Genomic DNA, 23379 nt, shown 5'->3' with positions numbered 1-23379 from the left:
GAAAACAAGCATAGACAGGGAAAGCAGTTGTATTATTTCAGTTTTTAGCGAGTCAATCTCCGCCCCCTAAGGAGCTATGCTGCTCTAATTTAGCCTTACATTATTTCACTCCTCCGTTTTTTTTTTTATCCACTCATTAGGCAGGCTAGATCATTTATTTAATTCCTCACACTCGCTTATTGTAAGTTTTCTAAGATTACCACTATTAGCTACTTCCTTTTTCCTCTTCTGTCAATATCTTTCAGGAGAGATGTTAAGCCTTTCAACCTTTTTTGTAATTACTGTAATTGTGAAAATGTGAACACAGTACCTCCAAAGCAATCCTGTATATATATGCAGGCAGAGCAGCTTCATCTGACCACATTTGCTTCACAGCTTTCCATCCATTCTCTGTTAGAAAACAAATCACTTCCCCCTGGCTGAGTTTTAGGGACTGAAAAGGCAGCAAAGGAAGTGCTCAGCAAAAACTGTATACATGTGCTAAATTACTTCTCAATATGGAAACAATTAAGATTTTCCTGCCTGTCTATCTGATTTTTCACTGTCACTGCTGTATGCTTCCCAGTATACATCAGACAAAACTTTCTCTTTGTTCTCAGCTGTTATGTAAAACTGACAACTTATTTTGTCTTCTGCCCGATTCTTTTCCCACTGTCAGAATAATTAAGGCAGGCTGAAAACGTAATTCTTAGCAATCAGTATTTTATTACTTAAAACTCCCCAACAGCTGCTGCTACCCTTCACCTAAACTAGCAGTGTCATTTATTCCTCTTCATTTTTGTATTCACAAGGGCTCACTGCAGCAAATGCCTCAGGGAATGTCAGCGAACTTTCTTCTGTTATCTTTAAATTCCCCTGTCTTAATGTTTCTCTCCAGCAATCTGTCTACCATTTAGTGATACCATTTATCTTGACTCCGACAAGATTTACCACCTCATTAACTTAGAATTGCAACACTATTTCACACTGATAATCCAGCTGATTTCTCTCCTGCTTCTTCAAACTGTCATAACAGCCGTTTCCAACTGTCAGCAAGCCTGAAGAGTGACAAAATTTTCCCTTTTTTCCTTTCTTGTTCTTTTCCTTTAAGTCAACTTAGATCATCAAATCCTTCAAAGTCAGCACAGGACACCTGGAAACTTTATTAGACTTATTAGAAAAAGTTTAGTTTTATGCCGGTAACAGGCACCAGAGGTAATCTGATCTCTCTGTTCAGCACTGACCCCTTCCCCTTCCCCCCCCCCCCCCCCCCCACTCCCGCACTGAATTTACTAGGAAAATATAAGCAGATTGCTTTTTGCCAGGCTATTCCTTAGTATTTAAGTTGAACATTTCGGATCTTTTCCAGATAAGCCCAGCCAAAAAGTTAACCCCCGCCACCCAAAAAAGATTATAAAAAAGAGGCGCGATCTGTATAAAGTAAAGTGGGGGGTTCCCCCCACGCACCCTGTCAGAGCCCTTTAAAAATTGGTCGACAGTTTATCCTATTTTTTATAATGTTAAGTTTCATATCCTCTTTTTTATAATCTTTTTTGGGTGCTCTGACGGGGGGGGGGGGCGAGGGGGGACCCCCCCACTTTACTTTATACACAACGCGCCGCGTTGTGGGGGCGTTGCGCTGAGAACTTCACTGGTTAAGGTTGCGTGCGCTGGCAAAAAGTGGCGGGGCTTAACTTTTGGCGCACTAGTGGCGGGGCTTATCTGGAAAAGATCCAATATTTCTGCTAGTATAATACTTTGGATTAGGAAAAACCTTCATTTAAGTCTGAATATAGGCATCTGGGAGAGGAGCTCAGTGATTATGCTTCCATCTAGTCCTGCAGCCAAGCCGCGCCCCCAACATATCTGCAATTCTAGAAGAATCTATTTTAGATGTGGCGGAGAGAACTACGCTACTGATTTCCTTTGTTTTTCAACAGGACTTGGACTCATTTATGAAGTTATATTTTAGGTTCTCAAAATCTTTGTTTTATGGGAAAAGAATATGGGCATATATGGATGTCACGAAGATCACCCAGGAGAGAAGGAAACAGTTTTTGTCTTTGAGGCAGGAAACAATAGCTTTGGGTGCCTCCTTCTTATTAGCATACCCCTGTAAGTGCATTATAAAATATGCACAACTTAAATATGTATTCTTTCTTCCTGATCAGTTAAAATCCTTCCTGGAGCTGAAAAAGATGGCCTGAAGTCTACCCAGTGTTAAAAGAGATAGCAAGTAAAGTGTTGCGTTATAGTCTTTCTTTGGCATATTTTCCTCTTGTTTTTTTTCTGCTTAACTCCCCCTGTAGTTGTGGTCTAAGGAGGGATAATCAATTATACCACTCTTATTTTGCTTGTATAAGTAGCAAAATTTGTGCTGTATTTCTTTGACAAGATGTTTATTTTCTTGTAAAATTGTTGGAAATTATAAATAAAGAATTAAAAAAAAAAATAGAGTAGACACCCAGGATGGTGTAAATCAGTGTTTCTCAACCTTTTCAAGCCAAGTACCCCCTAAGCCAGTGGTATCAAACAAACCCTTTGCAGGGCCACATTTTGGATTTGAAGGTACTTGAAGGGCTGCAGAAAAAAAATAGTTAATTTCTTATTAAAGAAATGACAACTTTGTATGAGGTAAGTACCTACAAATCAAAATGTGGATTATCTGAAATTATCAAAAGCAATTAAGAAAATATTTATAAACTAGTTTATAAATCTGTCCTTAATTGCTTCTGATAATTTCAGGTATACACAGCTGAAAGCAGTGCAACATGCAGAAAGTGAAAAACTATCAAAGTATCAACTGCAAGAGACAAGATTTTGAACCAACTATTTTGAGGCCCTCGTTATTATAAGGAATGATTTTTTTATGGAAAACTTGTGCCTTAATTGTCCGGTGGTCGCGTCCGCAACAGCCTTCAGCTCTCACCTCCTCCAGCACCGGGCATACGCACAAGATGCACTGCCTCCAATGATTATCTTACATTCTGGAACGTTGCCTGCCTCGTTACTGTAATTTCACGCAAGTGCTTTCCTGCATCTGTAAGCGATTGTGAGGTGGAGTTTAGTGGACAATCGTGTACAGACGCAGGAAAGCGTTTGCTTGAGGTTACAGCAGTGAGGCGGGCAACGTTCCAGAACGCGACCGCTGGACACGACCGCCAGACACTTAAGGCACAAGTTTTCCATAAAGAATCATTCTTTATAATACCGAGGGCCTCAAAATAGTACCTGGTGGGCCATGAGTTTGAGACCACTGCCCTAAGCCTAATAATCGAGTACTCCCACCCAAGCTCCACCCCAGACCTGCCCAAACTCTGCCCCTGACTCCACCTCGACTCCACCCCCATAGTAATAGTACTAATTGTAATGCAATTTCTTCCATCCATTTTTCATATACACACAATATAATCTTATTAATACATAATGGTAACCACAAAATTATAAAAACACAAAGCACATATTTGGGTTTTTTCAAAAGAGGTCAAGGCAGATGACTTTAAAATATGCAATGTCACCTCAGTAACAACTATAGAAAAATAGACAAATATAGTACAAAATATACAGTAGATATAAATTCTCAAAACTGACACATTTTGATCACTAAATTGAAAATAAAATCATTTTCCTACCTTTGTTGTCTGGTGATTTCATGAGTCTCTGGTTGCACTTTCTTCTGACTGTGCATCCAATATTTATTTATTTATTTCTGCCTCCTGCATGCTTCCTCTCCTCCAGACCTCATTCCATTCCCCAACCATCTCTCTCTGTCCCTTCATAAGTCTAAATTTTCTTCCTCTCTCCCTGCTTGCCCCCCATGGAAGCTACCGCCGCCGATTTCTCACCACCCCACCTCCAAAGCCAACCCTACCACCTGACACACTCCATTCCCCTCCCCCCAAATTTTCTTCCTCTCTCTCCCTGTATTCCCCCCCTGCTGAAGCCGCCACCACTGCCGATTCCTCCCTGTCCCACCCCCAAAGCCGACCCTGCCACCCAACATGCTCCATTCCTACCCCACCCCATCATATCATATCTCCCCTCTCCTGCCTTTTCTTCAAAGTATAAAGATTGAGATCCTTAAGTCTGTCCCCATACGCCTTATGATGAAGACCATGCTCATTTTAGTAGCCTTCCTCTAGATTGACTCTATCCTTTTTATATCTTTTTGAAGGTGCAGCCTCCAGAATTGTACACAATATTTTAAATGAGGTCTCACCAAAGTCTTATACAGGGGCATCAATACCTCCTTTTTCCTACTGGCCATACTTTTCTCTATGCACCCTAGCATTCTTTCTAGCTTTCGCCGTCACCTTTTCAACCTATTTGGCCACCTTAAGATCATCACATAGAACACACCCAAGTCCCACTCTTCTGTCGTGCACATAAGTGCTTCACCCCCTAAACTGTACCGTTCCATCAAGTTTATGCAGCCCAAATGCATGACCTTGCATTTCTTAGCATTATATTTTAGCTGCCAAATTTCAGACCATTCTTCAAGTTTCACTAGGTCTTTCTTCATGTTATTTACACCAGTGTTTTTCAACCTGTGGCATGTGTACCATCTGTTGGGGATAGGCAGGCTGGCTACCGCTTGGGATCTCTTTCTGCCAGCCTCCCCCCCCGGCTGAAGCCACTGCCACCACTGATTCCTCCCTGCCCCACCCCTGAAGCTGACCCTGCCACTTGACATGCTCCATTCCCACACCCCTCCCCTCGCCGCCACCACAACAACAGAGATGGGCCAGGCGCATGCATCAACTGCAAGTGGCCAACCCACAAGCCTTCCCCCTGACATCAATTTTGACGTCAGAGAAAAGGTTCCTAGCCAGTAGGAAAAAGGAAGTATTGATGCCCCTGTATAATACTCTGGTGAGACCTCATTTAGAATATTGTGTACAATTCTGGAGGCCACACCTTCAAAAAGACATAAAAAGGATGGAGTTGGTCCAGAGGAAGGCTACTAAAATGGTATGTGGTCTTCATCATAAGGCGTATGGGGACAGACTTAAAGATACACCAATCGTGAAGGCAACTTTGAGTGCAAACTAAGTGAAGCTGATCAAAAACAATTGCACCCCACTTAAGCATAATGTAGACGGGAAAATGGACTTCAGAGACCTTTTAAAACTACTCCACCATTTGGTGGATGGCTGGAGAGGGGCAGAGTTTCCCATTAAGATCGAGGTGAGGAAGGGGTGCCCTCTTAGCCCCTTGCTCTACTTCTTCGCCATCGATCCTTTATTGCAGTATTTTCAGCTTGGGGGCAGATTGAGAGGGATACAGATGTGTACGTGGGGGGGGGGCAGCCCAACGATGTGACCTTGACCATGTCCTCGGCAGGGGAAGTCCGGTGGGCCCATCGTCAGCTCAGTCATTATTCCAGGGTGACAGGAGCCCAGATAAATAAGGATAAATGTAATTTGTCATGGGACAGCGGGTTTCCTCCTCCAGAGGAACCAATTAAAATCCTTGGGATCACATTTCACAGGACCTCGGAGGAGTACATCTGTTCCAACTGGGAAAAGCAGTTGAGCATGGGACGGGCTAAGCTGACAGTGTGGAAGAGATGGAAGTTGTCATTCAGGGAGAAGGTGCACCTGATCAAGACGTTCCTAGTTCCCCTCTTTTGTTTGTGGGTTCAGTGTGCTTATTGCCCCCATGTCAGTATGCTCTGCAGCATCTTCTTCCAATGTCTCTGGGGTAATCACCTCAATCCGGTAAAGAGGGGGGGGGATGACTTACCTGTCCAGGGAGCAGTGGAGTTTAGAGATGATCAAGCCCATTCTAGCTTCTTCATCGCTGTATTTTCACTTGAAGGGAGTGATCGGGAATCAGGGGGAGGAATGGGTAGACAACTTGAGGGATCGGGGTCCAGCTTTGTGGAAGGCATGGTTGGCAGGTGGGACAATACGTAAGAGGGTGGTAGGAGTCTCTCAGGGAGTTTCTCACTTTGTAGGGTTAGTAAGGTTGGTCAAGAGGTGGGGGTGACTCCAGGGGAGGTTAGGGAGGGCCATTCTGCCTGGGTAACAAGGGTGCTGGAGCAATTCTTCATCGTGGCTTCAAGTCTGAGGGTTTGTCCGGGGACCTTGAGGCAAGCAGGCACTTTGGCTTCTCTCCATGCTTTGTCTTCCCCAAAAAATTTTGACATCATTTGGTTGGCCTTTCAGGGTAGGCTGTATGGGCATTCTAACTTGAAGTACAGGTCGCTATCAGATAGGAACTGCCCAAGGGAAGAGTGTTAAGGGAAATTGGAAACCATGGATCATTTTCTGTGTTTTTGTTCATTCACTTTGGAGATGGGGAGGAGGGTGGCTTGCAGGTTGGAGTTCGGGTACGGGTGCTTCGGGCAACTGTTTTATGCTGATTGGGTTTATGGAGGGAGCTCTGTAGGCCCCTGGGGTTCATGTGGACACTTTTTTCTTGATCTTGGCTGTCATGAAGTTTTATTTATGGATGGCACGTTGCCAAGTATATATTCGACAGCAGTTCCTGATGTCAGAGACTGTTTGCTGTGACATTCTTGAGGGTATCTACAAAGTTGCAGAGAATAAGTGAGCCAGGTATGCTGATGCTCAGTGGCGGACTCTATGGAAAGGGGTGCACCTTCGGCCCCCACGAATAAGGTGCTAGATTGATGCTTGGACTAACCAGATTTAGATTAGTCAGCTTGTTATCTTGAGATTAGTTGCAGTTTGGTTTTCATTGGTTAGTTTTCCTTTGTATTAACTTTGCCAGGGAGGGATTGTTAGTAGTGAAAAGGTTGGGGATGGGATAGGTTATGTTCTTCTGTGTATGTATTTCTGATTGATTTTATTTTTGTACTCCTTTGATTTGTATTTTCTTGTGATTTTTTTTTTATAAATAAAAGAACATTCCCAGGATGTACCAGGAAGAGGAAGGCCCGCCATTTTGAAGAGGCGAGCTTGCCAACGGGAGGGAGTAAATATCCCTCCTGCCAGTCTACAGGTACGAGAGATGGTCAGTGGTAGGCTTGTGTGGTGGGGGGCTGTTGGGTGGGTTCCTGACCCTGCGACAAGAGGGAGTGGGCATCCCTCCTGCCAATCACCAAAAATGTACACTGATGTCAGGAGTGTGTGTGTGAGAGTTCCAGTGTCAGGGGAGGTGGTGGTTCCAGATTCAGGGGTTGCTTTTTTTATATAGGTGCAGCTCTTGTGTGTGTGTTGTGCCCATTAAAAAAAGCAGCCTCTGTTCTTCCTGCTTGCTGGTTTAGGCAGGGAGAGCAGGGGCTTCTTTTGCCCTAGCGATTGCTCTTCTGAGCAAGCGCCAGGCATAATTCATTCCTCCCTTTACTGGTGATTTTCCACACACATAGCATACATACACATAGAGGGGCATAATTAGAAAAAAACAAGCCAAACATCTAAGTCCCCTTTTGGCCTAAGGCCCCAGGCGCCCAAAGTAGGCAGCAGGGAAATGTCCATTCTCAAAAACACAAAATCAAAGTTTAAGGATATGTTTTAAGTGTCCAGCAGGGGTACTTTAAGTAGTTTTCTTGAACAGTGCTGAATGTTGGCTGCACTGCTTAAAATGTTGTTGTCACTTGTTTAGAAAATTAAATATAATTCCTGCAAGTTTAGTACCAAAATATTTTGTCAGAATGTTACTTTAATGTAGGGTTACTAGACATCTGGATTTCCCCAGCCATGTCCTCCTTTTGAGGACATGTCCAGGGGTCTGGACGGCTTTTCAAAACCCTGCACTTTGGGTTTTGAAAAGCTTTCTTCCACATCGCGTCGGGCAGGAGGACGTCTGCACATGCAAGGATGTCCTGCCCAACAAGGGCAGGCAGAAGGGGGGAGGGGGGCTGAGGCGGGATTGGGAGCGGGGCTGGGGCATGATGGGGCAGGGATGGGTAGAACTGGGCAGGCCTGGGGAGTTGAATTCAGTGATTTTATTTCAAAAATGAAAGTTTTAAGGGTTAAAGCAAATTCAGAACTGTAGTTAGAATGCATAAGATCCTGTACTTATGAAAGGGCTCCCTGATTGGCTGCACTATCCTGTAAGAACCTTTACTGACTTGTGGCAGTTGGGAGAGTTGTAGAAGATTAGGAAAGAAGAGAAACGTTTTTGGTTATGCTTTGTGTGTGAGAAAGAGTTTCTGAGGGAAAAAAATGAATTATTTTAGTAAAACCTTTAATAAAACATTGAGTATTGATAAAGTTTGAGCACCAATTTACAGGTGTTTTTTGATTTGTTTGACAGGGGAAAATAAATCTTCAGTGAGGCTGCAGTTAGGACTGAGCAGGAAAATTTGAAGCTCTAAAATAGTAATTTGTACCAGTTATTATTCCCTGTAAAGGTTAATTGTTTCTCCCTCTTTTACTAAACCGCGTTTTTTTTAGCGCAGGGAGCCGTGCTGAATGCCCTGCGCTGCTCCCAAGGCTCATAGAGTTCCTATGAATGTCAGGACCAGTGTGGAGCATTCAGCACGGCTCCCTGTGCTAAGAACCACTATCGCAGTTTAGAAAAAGAGGGGGAGGGGGGTCTATCAGGGAATAAAGTAGGAATGTTTAATAGAAGTGTGATGTGAGTGAAATTGATGCATGTGCATATATCTTCACATGAAGAACTGAAGAATGGTTGGGATAGTTTAGATGGGCTGGAGTGAGCTTTGATGGAGACCTCAGTAGATGGAACCTAAGCATAGTACTGGGCACAGCTTTGGGTTCTGGCCCAGAAATAGCTAAGGAGAAGGGAAATTAAATTAAATCAGTAATTTTTTAAAGAGTGAGTAAGGTTGGGCAGGTGAATGGACCATTCGGTTCTTTATCTGCCGTCATCTACTATGTTACTATGAAGAACAGAAAATTGAAGAGGAACCAGCTCTCTAATAGCCAGAATAGGGAGAAAAGTAAATCAGGACAGGATTTTAGTTACAGGAGTAAAACTTTTATTTCTTTTGATTGTAGCTAATTGAACAGTGTTCAGGCATCCTGAGCTGACAGGCAAACAAGATTCACACACACTCAGGCAGGGTGGTCTTTCCTCTTATTTTCATTTGGTTTAGAGGTGTAGGAAGAAGATACTGAAGAAGACCAGAGGTACCTGAAGAAAAGAAAAAAGATAAGTAAGGTCATCCAAAGAAAAGAAAGACACTTTAATAAAATCTGAAAGGCTCTAACACTTATCTGAAGTGAAATTCCAGTCATTGGTGACATTGAAGGACAGAGAAAGAAAACTTTTAGTTATAGATTGATCTTTAAAAAATAGTTCCAAAAATTTAGAAAACATTTATTTTGTAAATTACTTATCTGTGTATGACATTGAAGAGCTATAGTAGGAAAATTTATGGTAAATAGAGAACAGTGATACAAATTAGTGTGTAAATACACTGGATCCAGTTACTCATGCATTAGCACTTTAATTAGTACTTTATAACTTATTGAAAGTTTTAAACTGATATTAGTATTTTAATAGCATTTCCAGTGTAATAGGTGAGACATTCTAGACCAGGTTTTCAGGATATCCACATTGAATTTGCATAAACTTGATTTGCATACACTTCTTCCGTTATATGCAAATTTCTTTCATGCATACTCATTGAAAACCTGAGTGGCAAGGGGGGTACTCCAGAACCGAGTTGAGAAACACTGTTCTAGACCATAGGGTTATTTCCCCTTACTCGCATGAGCTGCAGAAGAAATCCATTCCAGCTTTTTCACTCTGCCTCCAGTGTACTTCACAGGCTAGTTTAGCGCCCTCTAGCAGTCTTTTCTTCTCCACGCATGACTGTAGCTGTGTGGGTTCTGCTCTCCCCATTTTATTATTTTTAATTCGACAAAGTTTCGTCCCTTTTGCAGGTATTTTTGTGTTTGAAGTAGATTTGAAGCTCTGCCTGCTTGAGAATCCCTAGACTTTGGTCTGTAGCTGACAGGCCGATCCTTTTGGGGTACCTGTTAGCCAGTCTGCTTAGTCTTCCTTGGAGCTCAGGGACATCCTTGACCTACTCTCACTCCCTGTTGAGCAGGGGTTCGAGCGCAAACTGTGTAGCACATTTAGGAAGCTCAGCGGTGTTTTGCAGCGTGCTGGCTATGTTTTTGTGTCTCCGCCCATCCAGGTGCACATATGGTGGTCCACAGAGGTGGAGCATAGTCAGCCAGTAGAGTCTGACTGGCAGCCCAAAGATCAGCTTGAAGAATGCATTTCCAGCAGTGTGGCAGTGAATTCTGAACTAGCCATTCAAAAAGCTAAAAACAGGTGGAGCAGCTGTGTCTTTGGTATCAGTGAGTACAGAGGAGCTGACAGGCTCCAACAATGATTTTCAAAAGTTAATTTTGAGGGGTTTTCTGTGGTTTCAAGTGTTCCTCTGTCTTCCCCCCTCCTGAAAAATCCTAAAATCGCCATTTTTTATTTTCAGGAAGAGTGTTTTTAGCATATGTTTGGTACAAATTTGGTGCTGGCAGCCATCTTGGATTTTTAGCAATATGTATTTTCAACTTCTCCCTGATTCTTCAAAATTCCAATTTTTGCCAGAAAAACTGCTGGGATGGAGTCCTCAGGGTCTCCTCTTGTGGGTTCATGTAAAGTTTGTGCATATTTTCTGCTTTTCAAGCATCCTTGTGTCACGTGCTGCGTGGCGTAGTTGGGGGGGGGGGCTGAACTACTAGTTCAGCTTCCCCTTCACAGAAGCAGGCGATTGCATGCTCAGCTAGCCCATCGGGGTGGATATCTTTGCTTTCGGGGCTTGGTTCTGAGGCTTCGTCTGTCAGACGCGAGACAGACCATCCGCAAACTAAGAAGTGCAAGTCTAAGTCACCTAAGGATGACTCTATGGCTATGCCCCAAGATCCAGATACCTTCTCAGAGGTTCAGGAGATTTTTGTAGTCTGACTTTTAATCCAGGGGTCTGGCTGCTGGGTGCTCTTCTGTTCCCCCTGTTATGTATCTCAGTGGTGGGGTATCCTTGGGTTCTCTGTGCCTCCACCTTTGCCATCTGTTCCTCCTTCCCAGATTGTTTCAGGGGTTCCAGCAGCTGATCCGGACCTTCCTGATCCTTTCTTGGACATTGCTGCGGACTTGGGTGCTGGATCCGTGGATCTCTTTGGGGCTCCGGATCCTGGAGATGATCCGATTGTCAGGCGCTTGTTTAAGTTTGAGGTGCTGCCGGATCTGATTGCTGAATCTCTGCAGGAGCTGAGCTTGGATACCCAGCCCGCTACTTCCATTTCTTCAACTTCTCCCTGGCTCTGTAGCGTTCGTTCGCAATCTGCGACCTTTCCTGGCATCCGGATATGAGTTTCATGGTCATGGAGCAGTTTGACTCTCCGGAGGGTCCTATGTGAACTGCTAGGGCTATGTCCCGCTTGTATCCTCTGGTGCAGGAGTGTCAGCAGCTTTTGGGGCAGCCCCTGGTGAATTCTCTGGTGGCTCAGGTGACCCGGCGCACCTCTTTCCATAATGCTGGGGGAGTTGTATTGAAAGCTATGCAGGATAGTCGGGTGGATGTGGTTCTCCAGAAAGTTTTGAACTGGCTAATTTAAGCATTAAAATTGCTGAGGCTATGTCCTTTCTGGCATGCGCCTATCTAGCTCAGCTACGAAACGCTGGAATCGGATGCGGTGGAGCCTCCTCCTCAGCTTCTGTTGGCTGGGATGGACTACATGACGGATGGTTTTATGATCTTTTGAAAGTGCTGGCAAGGGTGTCAGCATATTCTATTTCGGCCCACCAAATGCTCTGAGTTCGGCAGTGGGCTGGTGATTCCACCTACAAGGCAACTCTAGCACGACTGCCTTTTAAGGGGCAGTTGTTTGGCAAGGGTCTGGATGACCTCATGAATTGGGTAATGGACTTTCGCCCAAAGAACTTGCCTGATAGTAGAGCATGGTCCAAGGGTTATGGGCGTCTGCTTTTCATGGCTCCCAACAAAATTTTCATGACTACAGGCAAGAAAGATGCTCCTTCCTCATCGCAGAGATTTTCTCAGGGTTCCAGGGGTTGGTATGCTGGCTACAGGTGCGCTCAGCCTGACGACGCCCATTCTACCTGACCTGCCTGTAAGACCCAATGATGTCAGGGAGATGATGGCCCCTCTGTGGATAAGGGGTCAGCTCTCGGAGTTTCAGCCTGCCTGGATGCGCATTGTGACTGACCAGTGGGTCTTGGATATTTTTTTTTTTTTTTTTTATATATTTTTTATTTAGAATGGCAAACAGCCCTGGAAGCCCAAAAGGAGGGTGCCATAGTCCCACTCTATAGATCTATGAAGAATGGAATCAAGAAGGCCCAAGAGCTCCTGCCAAAGGTAGAGCTCAGTGCACTCAAGAAACGAGTGGAGATAGGTGCCAGGCTTACATTTACACTTGACACAAAGATCCACTGCTCCACAACCTAAGCTGTGCCTCCCTCTGCCTGGTGATATAGGCTCTGTGTAATATTTTATATTGCATTTCCTGATAATCTGCTGCCTTACAGAAGAGATAGAGGGTCCGGAAACAATCCAATAACTGGGAATCGGGAATGCTCTCACCCAAATCCCCCTCCAATCTCTCCTGCAATTTGCACATTCCAGGAAACCGAGAAGAGAGCTGCAAAACACCATACCAGTGGGACAACTGGTTGAGAACAGGCAGGGTAGTCACAAAGATCTGATCCAAAGACCCAGAGTCCCAACCCCACCCATCCCTGCATTACTAGCAGACAGAGGTCCAGTAATGTCGAAGCTGAAGAAAGGAAAACAGATACTTATAGGAAATTGCCCATGCTGCCTGGCCCTGCTGAAAGGAGGGAAAAGGAGCCTCCGAAAGCTCCAGCAACTGTGCCATACGATGGCAGCCTCGTTTTGTCCACTCCCGAAATACCGACTGCCCCCAACCAGGCAAGAACCCCGAGTTACCCTCAAACAGCAAATAAGGAGAAACCATGGACGGTAAGCCTTGACGACACCACCTCAACTGCCAGGCCTGCTTAAAGAGCAACAGAAACCTAGAGTGGCCTCCGGAGCGAGCAGCTTGGTCCGGCAGAGAATGAAGTAAATTAAAGAACTGAAAGGGTTGGCTCTAATCTTCAACTCACCCCGGAGGAATGAAACAAACATGCCCCGTGTAGCCCTCGTGAATCCACCGCAAAAGGGCAGCAACATTATACAACCGTATATCTGGAACATTCAGCCTGCCAGCCCCCTTAGTCAAGGTCAATTTAGCCAAGGCCACACAAGGAGTCTTAGACCTTCAAAGAAATTGTGAGATTAGGGATTTAAAATGAAGTTCATCCTGGCAGCGAAGCCAAATCAGCACCGTTTGGAGGGGATAGAGTAATTTAGGAAGCAGGACCATTTTTACCAAGGCCACGCATCTCAGCAGGCCCAAAGGAAGATCCTGCCACACTTGACACAATTTTCCAATGGTATCAAGATGACGGAGGATGTTCTTGGAGTAAAATGTAGCAGGATTAGTACTCAAATATATACCCAGATAGCGTATAGGAGTAGCCAAAGGCGGAATAGGGAACAAGGCATGCCATGGTTCCACGGGGCCTACAGCCAGTAACAATAGCTCGGACTTACTGCAATTAGCCTGCAGACCCGACAATGCCCCAAAGTCCCACACGATCACCAACGCCTCGTCCAAATGGGTTGGAGCCTGGTCCAAATATAGTAAAATATCGTCTGCAAACAAACTAATTTTGCATTCCCACCCCCCCAGCCAAATTCCACGAACACTTGGGACATGTCATATCTTGAGGGCCAAAGGCTCAATAGCCAAAAGAAACAGTAAAGGGGAGAGCGGACAGTCCCACCTAGTCCCTTGCTGCAGCCCAAATGCATCTGTCAGACCCCATTAATGAGCAACCAAGCACGGGGATGAGTGTACAATGCCTTGATCCAATCCAAAAAAAGCCCTGTAAAACCAAAACCCCAAATCAATACTCCCAAGAAACACTATCAAATGCTTTCTCCATACCTAATCCCGCCGACTGTCCCCTCTTTACCCTTATGCTCGTGAATGGCCCCCAATACTTTCATCAAATTCATTGACACATAGCGGCCGGGCACAAAGCCCACTTGATCCAGGTGGATCAAGTCTGGCAAAAAACAGTTGAGATGCTGCACCAAAGTCATAGCTAGCAATTTGATATCCTGGTCCAATAGTGATATGGGTCAGAAGGAGCCCACCATTTCGGGGTCCTTCCCCAGCTTCGGCAGCAGCACGATATGTGCTAAGTTCTCAGGAAAGTGACCTGCAGCTCCCGTTACTACGTTACACATCTGATTAAGCGGACTAGCCACTAAGTCCCGTAACATCCGATAATATTCCAGATCAAAACCGTCCGGGCCCGTAGCCTTGGCCAAAATAAGGGAGCCTATTGTAATAGACATCTCGTCCGCTGTTATTGGCGCATTCAAGGCCGCCACTTGTTCATCAGACAACTGGGGCAGTCCCAAATCTGTAAAAAAGATGGTCAAGGCAGCCCTATCCAGAGGCTGACGCCCATACAGAGACTGATAGTACTGGACAAATTGCAAAGCTATGTTACACTCCCCCATGTGACAGACATCCATGGCATCTTTGATAGTACTAATAATCTGTTTTTTTTTGTGCGGGCAAATCAAGTTGGCCAATAGCTACCCCATCTGTAAAGCTGATACTGCTGATAATACAGAGAACGTTCCGTGCATTTATTAAGGAGCTCCTCAAATTGATGCCGAACCTCCCGAAGCTCTACACTATCTGCTTCTGACAACGTACTAATGTGGGACCTCCGAAGGTCGTGGAGCCTCCCAGACAGACGCAAGAGCTCCCCCTCCCATTTTTCCATTGACCAGCAATGTAAGCAATAATATGCCTACGGAGTACCGCCTTAGAGGCATATCAGAAGGTGACAGGACCCACTTCAGGCGTGGCATTCGTAAATTGGTAATCTACCCAGCGTGCTCGCAAAACAGTGCGGAAGTCTGGGTCATGATACAAGTGAGGGGGCAGTTTCCAGGAGGAAGTCCGAGACACAGGAGCTATACTCAACCAGTGTTCTACCGGTGCATGGTCAGAAATTGTGCTCTCATATATTTCAGAATGAGTGGCTATAGAGAATAGACACTTATCCAGGAGAATATAATCCAACCTGGCATACACCTTATGGGCATGTGAGAAAAAGATGAAGTCAGTGTCATAAGGGTGCAAAGTGTGCCAGACATCTACCTATTCTGAATGCTGGGCAAGAAAGCCCACCTCCTGATTGTTATGATCCCTGGCTCGCGCCCTGGGTGGTTTACAATCCACCCCCGGGTTCGCAGTGATATTGAGGTCCCCGCCCAAAACCAAATGATATTCAGTGTGCTGAGAGATGTGGGCCAGAACAGATGAAAAAAAGTTATGACAAAAAACATTGGGAGCGTACAAATTACACAGCAGTAGCTTAAGACCCCCACAGCTCTCCCAGAACAATCACAAAACGGCCCTCTTTATCTTGAATTTTTTTATGGAGATGGAAAGGAAGGCTCTTATGTAGAAGGATGGCAACCCCCCTCCGCCGGCCCCCAAAAGCTGAAGAGAACACCTCCCCCACTCAGCTGCATTTAAGTTTGGTGTGTTTCAGCCGAGAGAGATGGGTTTCTTGTAGGTAAGCAATGTCAGTGCCTACTTTACGAAGACTGGACAAAACTCTGGATCTCTTTACCGGGGATTTAATACCATCCACATTGAATGTGGTTACCTTTAGTTCAGCCATATTCACCCTGGAAAAAAGAGAAATCAAGCAGAAAAGTACCAACACCAAACTCTCCAGGGCCTCCCAGCTGAACCCCGTGGCTGTTCAGAGGAATCCAACCCCCACTGTGTAAGCATGAAGTCCCCCCCACATGCACTCCGAGCATCATCCCCCCCACATTCATACCTCCAAACAAACCCCCATGCATACCCCCAAAATACCCATCCCCCCTCTCCCCACCCTTCTCCCCAAACCTTCCTCGTGTACCCCACACACATCCCAGATTCCTTCCCCGCAGTATGCCCAGAGAACACCCTCACTCCCACCACCCCTCCATCCCACCTCCCCAAAAATCAGAACAGTATAGAGAACCATCTGACACCCCAAACACAGAACCCCACAAACTGAAAAAGCACTGTTAACAAGCAGAAAACCCCAACACATTGAACAGAACTAAAGCAAGAAAAGATGCCCCAGTGTAGCAGGCATCAGCTGGGATAGGCAGTCCCAGGAAGAGCATGGCAAGAGAAGGTCTGCCAAAGTGGAGCGTCTCCAATGCAGTCAGGCAAAGAACAAAGCCATGCAGCAGGCCTAGAGCCCATACAAGGGGTCTCCCAGGAACAAGATCCCATGCCTGCAGGCCCAGCAGGTATACAAAGTGTGTGGCAAGTCCACTCAACCAGGGCGATGCTGCTGCCAAGTGCGCTGGGAACCACACCAAAACCAGGCAAAACATCACAGAACCAGGAGATGAAGCCCTCCATTAGGCTATCAGGCCCGAAATCAACTAGTGATCGAGAAAACCAGCCTGGGGGCACCCAAATTCAGCATAGAGAGCATCAGTCCATAGCGGCAGATCTGAGCTCCTTGCAGATCCCAAAGGGCCCCCCCCCCCCCGAAGCAAATCCAGGACGCGGTCCATAGGCTCCTCAGTTTTGGTGCACGAAAAAAAGCCTCAGGCCGGTAGCTTGTCCATGTAGGCTCTTGCCTCATCCACGGTGTTTAGGGTCACAGACTTTCCATTCTGCCAAACGCGAAGACATGCAGGAAAGACCAAAGCGAATTGAACTCCTCTGTTGTGGAGATTAGTGCAGAATGGCGACATCATCTTGCGCTGGGCTGCCACTCGCACCGAATAGTCGTTGAAAAGAAGCACTTTAGAGCCTTCATAGTCCAGGGCTCCAGATTGTCTGAAGGCCTTAAGAAGCAGTTCTTTATCCCTCCAATTGCTATACTGGGCAATTGCAGTGTGCCCCCCTTTTCCATCCAGAGCCTTAGTTCCGATGCAGTGAGTCCTCTCACACTCAAAATGAGGGCCCTGGCAGCTGTTTACTGAAAATGTCATATAAATCAGCATCGGGGAGGCCAACCAGGCACAGATTATTCCGCCAGCTCTGGTTCTTGAATTCCTCCAATTGGTCCTGCATCTCGGTGCTCCGCTGTTTCAGCTCCAAAACCTACGTTTCCAGTACGGCATGTGTGTCCTCAGCGGTACAGACTCACTGCTCCACTTCCACAATCCGGCGTTTTTGGGAGTCAAATTTTTCATTGACCTTCTCTACTGCCAACTGGAGCTTGTTGAAGCGGTCCGCCAGTGCTGCCGAGACAAAGCGAGTAATCTCCTGAATCCAGTCACCCTCTGGGATTGTGAAAGACACGGGCTCCGCCGCCATCTTGGCTGTAGGTGACTGGATTTTTTCCTGGGCTGACCTGGCTGCTCGGATGGGCATACCCTGCACTGCCGCACCACTCAGACGCCTCCAAAAAGACACGGGCAACCTACCACCGCAGCAGAGGTAAGAAGGGGTACAAAAAAGATGTGTAAGCAGAGAAATATAGCTGATATAGCTGGGGTGGGAGCGGAGCTCTTCTCTCCTGTGTCCTCTCAAGCAAGCTGCATCACATGATCCCACCCACCCACCCCCATCCCGGGTCTTGGATATTATTATGTCAGGCTACAAGCTGGAATTTGCCCAGCCCCTGTCAGACTGGTTCGTATCTTCTCCTGTCGGGAGAATGGATGAAGCACACAAAGTCCAGGCTGCTGCTCAGTGCTTGCTGGATATTCGAGCGATAGAGCCGGTGCCAAGTGACTTTTCGGGCTCAGGCAGATACTCTGTTTACTTTATCATACCAAAGAAAGGATCGGAAGATTGGAGATCATTTCTGGGTTTACAGCACATCCATGTGGCTCTCAAGATTCATCAGTTCCGGATGGAGACCGTGCAGTCGGTCATTGCAGCAATGGTTCCAGTGGAGTTTCTGGCCTCCCTTGATCTTACGGAGGTGAATTTGCATATTTCCATTTTTCCAGATCACCACAAATTCCTGCTGTTTCATGTGCTGAATCAGCATAATCAGTTTTCACCCCTGCCCTTTGGGCTGGCGATAGCGCCCGGGACTTTCACCAAAGTGATGGTGGTAGTAGTGGTTCATCTGAGGAAGATGGAGTTGCAGGTTTATCCTTATCTGGACAACTGGTTGATCAGAGCACCTTCATTGGAAAAGGGTTGCACTACGGTGGTGACACTGCTCCATATTCTGGAGGACCTGGGCTGGATTGTCATCTTCAAGAAGAGCCATTTGATGCCCACACAGTCACTGGAATACCTTGAAGTTCTTTTCGATACGGCAGTGGGCCGAGTTTACCTGCCCGAGGCTCAGAAACAGAAGCTGCCTTGATGAAGCAAGCTTTACTAGGGAGAAGAGAGTACAGGGGAAGGGGAGGAAAGAAAGATGCTGGCACAGGGAGGGGAGCGATGAAAGGAAGGAATGATACTGGCCTGGGGAGAGGAAGAGTGAGAGGAAGGAAAGTTGCTGGTACGGGGAGGTAGGGGTGAGAGGAAGGAAAGATGCTGGCACAGGGGGAGGGGAGGGAGATATGCATGGTGAGTGGAGCACATGATAATGGAGGGGAGAAAGGGAGAGATGGTGCATGGAGGGGGATAGAGAGGTTTGTCCCAGGGCACAAGGTAGGGGAGACATATAGATAGTGGATAGCGGGAAAGAAACATAAATGTTGGATATTGCAGAGAAAATGAGAGAATGCTGCACGGGGAAGGGACGCAAGGGAGGGAGAGAGAGAGGTATTGAACATGGGAGTAGATGAGAGGGAAAAATACATAGGAGGTGGAATGGGGAAGGAGGGAGATGTTGGATCTAGGAGCAGAATAGAGTGATGAAGAGATATCTGGCAATATGATTAAGGGAAGATAGTGGGAGAAATGTTGGACCACAGAGGAGAGTAAAAGAGGGAAGAGAGAAGAAAAAGGAAGATGTCTGTCTATAAGGGTGGGGAGGGAAGGAAGAGGGAGCAAATGTGGAGCTATAAGGATGGAGGAAGGAAAACGCTGAGAATAGTAGAGCCCTGAGGGGGAGGAGAGGATATATATTATAGACGGTAGAAATAGGGTAATGAGGGTATGTTAAAAATGAAAGGGAATAGAGGACTGAGCAAGGAATGAGATGGTGAATGGGAGAGAAGATGGAAATTTTAACAGGTAGGTGAAAAAGAGGAGAAGGATAAGAGGCAGAAAAGAGCTATAAAGGAATGATCAATATGTCAGAGGCAGGTGCAATGAGGGAACGACAGGAGAGAGGAGAAAAGACAAATGGATAGCAGCCGCTTCAATTAGCAGGCAACAGGAAAGCAGAAAAGAGAAGCTGGAACCAATATGATAAAAAAAATAAAAAAAATGTGACAAGGGAATCTCAGAAACGAAGGAAGGAATTTTTGCTTCTTAAGCCTGGGGTTGCTGCAATGGGGGCATCATTTCTTTTACGATATCCTTGTAAATGCATTGTAAAGTATAAATCTTGCAATTATATTTTCTTTGAACCCTCGCAGCTGACAGGATTTCTCTCCAGGAGGGGCCTTGAAGGGGATTAAGAAAATCTCAATGCATAAATTTACTCTTGGTCCATTCTCATCTGACCGCCTAATTTGTAATTTGAAATTTTTCTTTTTCTTTTAAATAGTTTCTCACTCAGGAACATCTTGGATCTCAAATTTTGGGACTTTAATTTTGATTGAGTAAATAGTAATTTCGTTATATAAATGTTACTTCATTTGTTTTATGTTATGTTGACTTAATCATATTCTGTACAAGAAGTTTATTCTTGATAATATATTCAAAATATAAATAAAGAATTAAAAAAAAAAAAAAAAATAACACTTGGCAAGTAAAAGTTTAAACAGAGTGGCCACCTAGAAGCTGAACACATCCAAATGTTAAATAAATGAGCCTCAGTAATGAGAGCAGGGCTTCATAAGAGTTAAATCACAGGCTCCTTTATCTGTGTGTGTGTGGGTGGAGACGCAATAAAAAAACTCAAAGGAACTAATCCTATTGAGAAAAACCTGGGTCTCAACCACACCAGCCAGTCAATCAAACAAACAAAAGTTCAGAAAGTTTCAGGTGACACATGCTGAAAAAACTGAAAGTAGTAAAGACAATCAAGCAAAAAGGCTCCGCAAGTACTTAGCTCAGATAGGAGAAATCACGTTCACAGGCTGGGATTCAAATGGGCTTCCAGACCACACAGTCCCAAGCATAATTTGTAATCCAACTTCTGGCTAGGGAGCCACTTGATATATCTTTCTCTCAACAAGAGCCTTGTTCCGCTAAAAAAAAAGCTGCCTCAGGAGAAAAAGAATGAAATTTAACCGGCAAACAAAAGGTTTAGAATCTGCTAATTTTGTGCGTAGAATTTTGAATTTTTTTATGCAGAATTCCTCGTTAGAACCATATTGAACACACAAAAATAAATTAGAGAAGCCATAGCACTTCAGTGTTGTACCAGTCCACAGTTGAGACTCTACCATTTCATAATTCAAAATCCCAGTATTGCAGGTAAGACAAATAAGGTTGCAAGTAATGGATTACAATTCTATGTTTACATGTGTGCATTTAGTTACAAGGGTAGTGCTATAGCTGGGGAGGAGACGAGGGGAAAAATGTATTTCTTAATTTGTAGGGGAGCAGATGGAGATGACAAATTATAGGTCAATTGACTCTTCTGCAATATTAAGACATGCTTTCTAAACATTTGTCTATAATGTTGACTCCTCAGGTACCTTGATTATGGGATGCATCCAAAGGCAAAATGTGAAGAGACTACTTGTCTTCTGAATCTTTCTGGGGTGAGTGGAGGACAACTTAGTTTGTGGCTCTGTGATTGATGGATGTTTATGAGCTGGCACTTGCACGCTCCATCCTTTCTTCTAATTCACCCAAATGAGATCAGGTCTACAGAAAGATAGAAAAATAACAGCAAATAAAAACCATATAGCCTATTCAATCTGCCCATCCATATAAACTACTATACTCTATAATCTCTTCCTTACGCTAATCTAATCTAATCTAATTCACAATTTATTAATCACACTATACCAAAGAAGTTCAAGGCAATTTACAAAGAGGCTGTAAAATCTATGGAAAAATTAAAAAACAATCAATAATTAAAATATCATCATAACATGAATATTACGTCTCAGAGATCCTCTGTGGTTGTCATACTTTTTTTAATCCACCATCTCCACCTGCAGGCTGTTTCACATATCTTTAGATTACTGCTGAGTCTACCCCGTTACACCTTCATTCTGTGATCTTTTATTCCAGAGCTTCTTTTTATCTGAAAGAGGCGTGCCTCTTGTGCATTTATACCTTGGAGGTATATAAATATTTCTATCTCACCTCATCTCACATTTCTTTCAAAATATAAATGCTTAGGGCCGGATTCTTAAAATTTACCATGCCCTTAACAATGGTCTCTAAACTGGTTCCAACTGATTTAGCATGCCAGTATTTTACCGGCCGATTATCAGAATGGCTCACTGAGGTCTTTTCTGAGTTTCCTAGAAGTCTCCAACTCTGCCATGCAAATGTAGTACAATGAGCTTCTTTTTTTTAAGTTCAAAAGTTTTATTGGCAATACAGAACAAAATATCAGATAAAAAGAACTAACATAAAATATCTCAACAGCAGGAATACACGTTAGTATCCAATGTCTGAGCAAGAGTTAACATGCGATAACATTAAATAGAATCAGTGAAGCTTGGTATAATAGCAAGAATCAAGAAAAATAATAAACAGACCTACAGAAATAATATAATGTTCAAACCCCTCCAATAGAATAAGAGGGAGTCTCAGCAAGTGAATAATGTCAACATAGAAGAGGTTAAGGAACTAAGAACATTGACATAATAGAACAGGTTTATATCAAGTGCAATAGTCTAGTATGAGATCCCAGATCTCATGAAATTTAGATAAAGAGCCAAATTTTTCTGCATGAATTCATTCATATTTGTTAACAATAGTATTATTGGCCCACCAAGCAGAGTATGTAACAGATGTTAGAGTTTTCCAATTAGAGAGCCAAAATAAGCAATCCACATAATAGCAGAGCCTGAGTTGTGGAAACAGTGCATGGAAGTGCAGCTGCCCCCAAAACAATAATAGCAAATGGTTGTGGAATATCTAGGACAGCTTGCATCATCTTCCATATTTGACCCCCAAAATCCTGTAGCATAGGGCAATCAAAAAAATGTGTCTAAGTATAGCCCCTGCAGTGTTACAAGACCAGCCTGTGTCCTGGTGTTTAGGACTGAGCTTAGCATGTCAATGGGGCATCCAATAGGCTCTATGCATAACAAAGTAAGAAGTTTGTATCATGGAAGAAGAATGGAGGGACCTAGCTATGGACAACCAGATATCAGACCATACGTCATCTGCGAAGGTTATATTAAAATCTCTGAAACGACCAGGTCCCAATTTGTATTAGCCTCGTTCTGCTGTCCTGACTACAGATGCATCCGGGGACACCTCTTTAGAAAGAAAAACACACACACACAAACACACATGCAAATAGGCAAAAAGATATCTCTCTCTCTTCTTCTTCTTCTTTATTCAGAGTACTGCATACACATGGGTCAGTTTTTTTAGCATATGACTGTAGGAAAGACCATATATGGTAACAGGATACATAAAAGCAACGAGAAAAGGGTAGCAAACATAAGGGAAAGGGGAAATAGTGGGAAGTTTCCATTATGGCATATAATACTGTCCTGTCTAAGGTCTAGCAATGTTTCTTGTAACAAATGTTTCTTATCAAAACAAGAACTACAGAACACAATGGAGACACAGAGCTCAGAACACAAAAAGAAAAGGCCTTGTGGTTTTTTTCCTTGGCAAAATGTTAACTATTTCAGCAGTTCCTTTTACATAAGCAAGAATAGAAAAACTTACAAAGAATATATGCCCCTTCAATCCCCTCTTACGTCATGAAAATGACATCATAAGTGCACAGCATGAGCTTGGAGGGAGAGATATTCCAGATATGTCCTGATATATATTTCAATAAGAAGGTGTTTAACCCCTCTTGGGACACAAAGAACAACAATATAGACATGGGGGTCAAAGCTTCCAGGAAGGGCGGGGGTCTGTGGTAGGGACCGGTAGGTACTAGCTAGGGCTACACTAGAGCGATGAACAGCAGAGTTGACAATATCATGGAATCACAGGAACCAGGCAAGGCAGGCATCCAAGAGCGAAAGAGTCAGTCAGCAGGGAGGTCACACCAGGTTCGGAGAGGAACATGAGCCAGTGTGGTGATGCGGTCCACATGTTCCTCGAGCACGGTACCATCATCATCAAGGTCAAGGGGTACCATCATCATCAAGGTCAAGGCAGTAGTTAGAGAGGTGAAACTTGCCACAGACGCCACCTTCCG

At 44.6% G+C, this 23379-nt stretch overlaps 1 long non-coding RNA gene across 4 annotated transcripts in view; it reads right to left on the bottom strand.

The window, feature by feature from the left end:
• Positions 1–8883: 8883 nt before the first annotated feature.
• LOC117353725 overlaps positions 8884–23379 on the bottom strand; it is a 72223-nt gene continuing 57727 nt past the window's right edge. For all 4 annotated transcript variants that reach the window (XR_004538009.1, XR_004538006.1, XR_004538007.1 and 1 more), the window contains exons 5-6: positions 20726–20897; positions 8884–9048 (exon numbers count right to left, since the gene is read on the bottom strand). This is a non-coding gene — a long non-coding RNA (uncharacterized LOC117353725). The remainder of the gene's footprint in view (positions 9049–20725; positions 20898–23379) is intronic.

Source organism: Geotrypetes seraphini, chromosome 2, assembly GCF_902459505.1.
Source record: "Geotrypetes seraphini chromosome 2, aGeoSer1.1, whole genome shotgun sequence".
NCBI lineage: Eukaryota > Metazoa > Chordata > Amphibia > Gymnophiona > Dermophiidae > Geotrypetes > Geotrypetes seraphini.
Note: the sequence above shows the minus strand (reverse complement) of the source record. Positions and strands in the feature narration are given on the sequence as shown.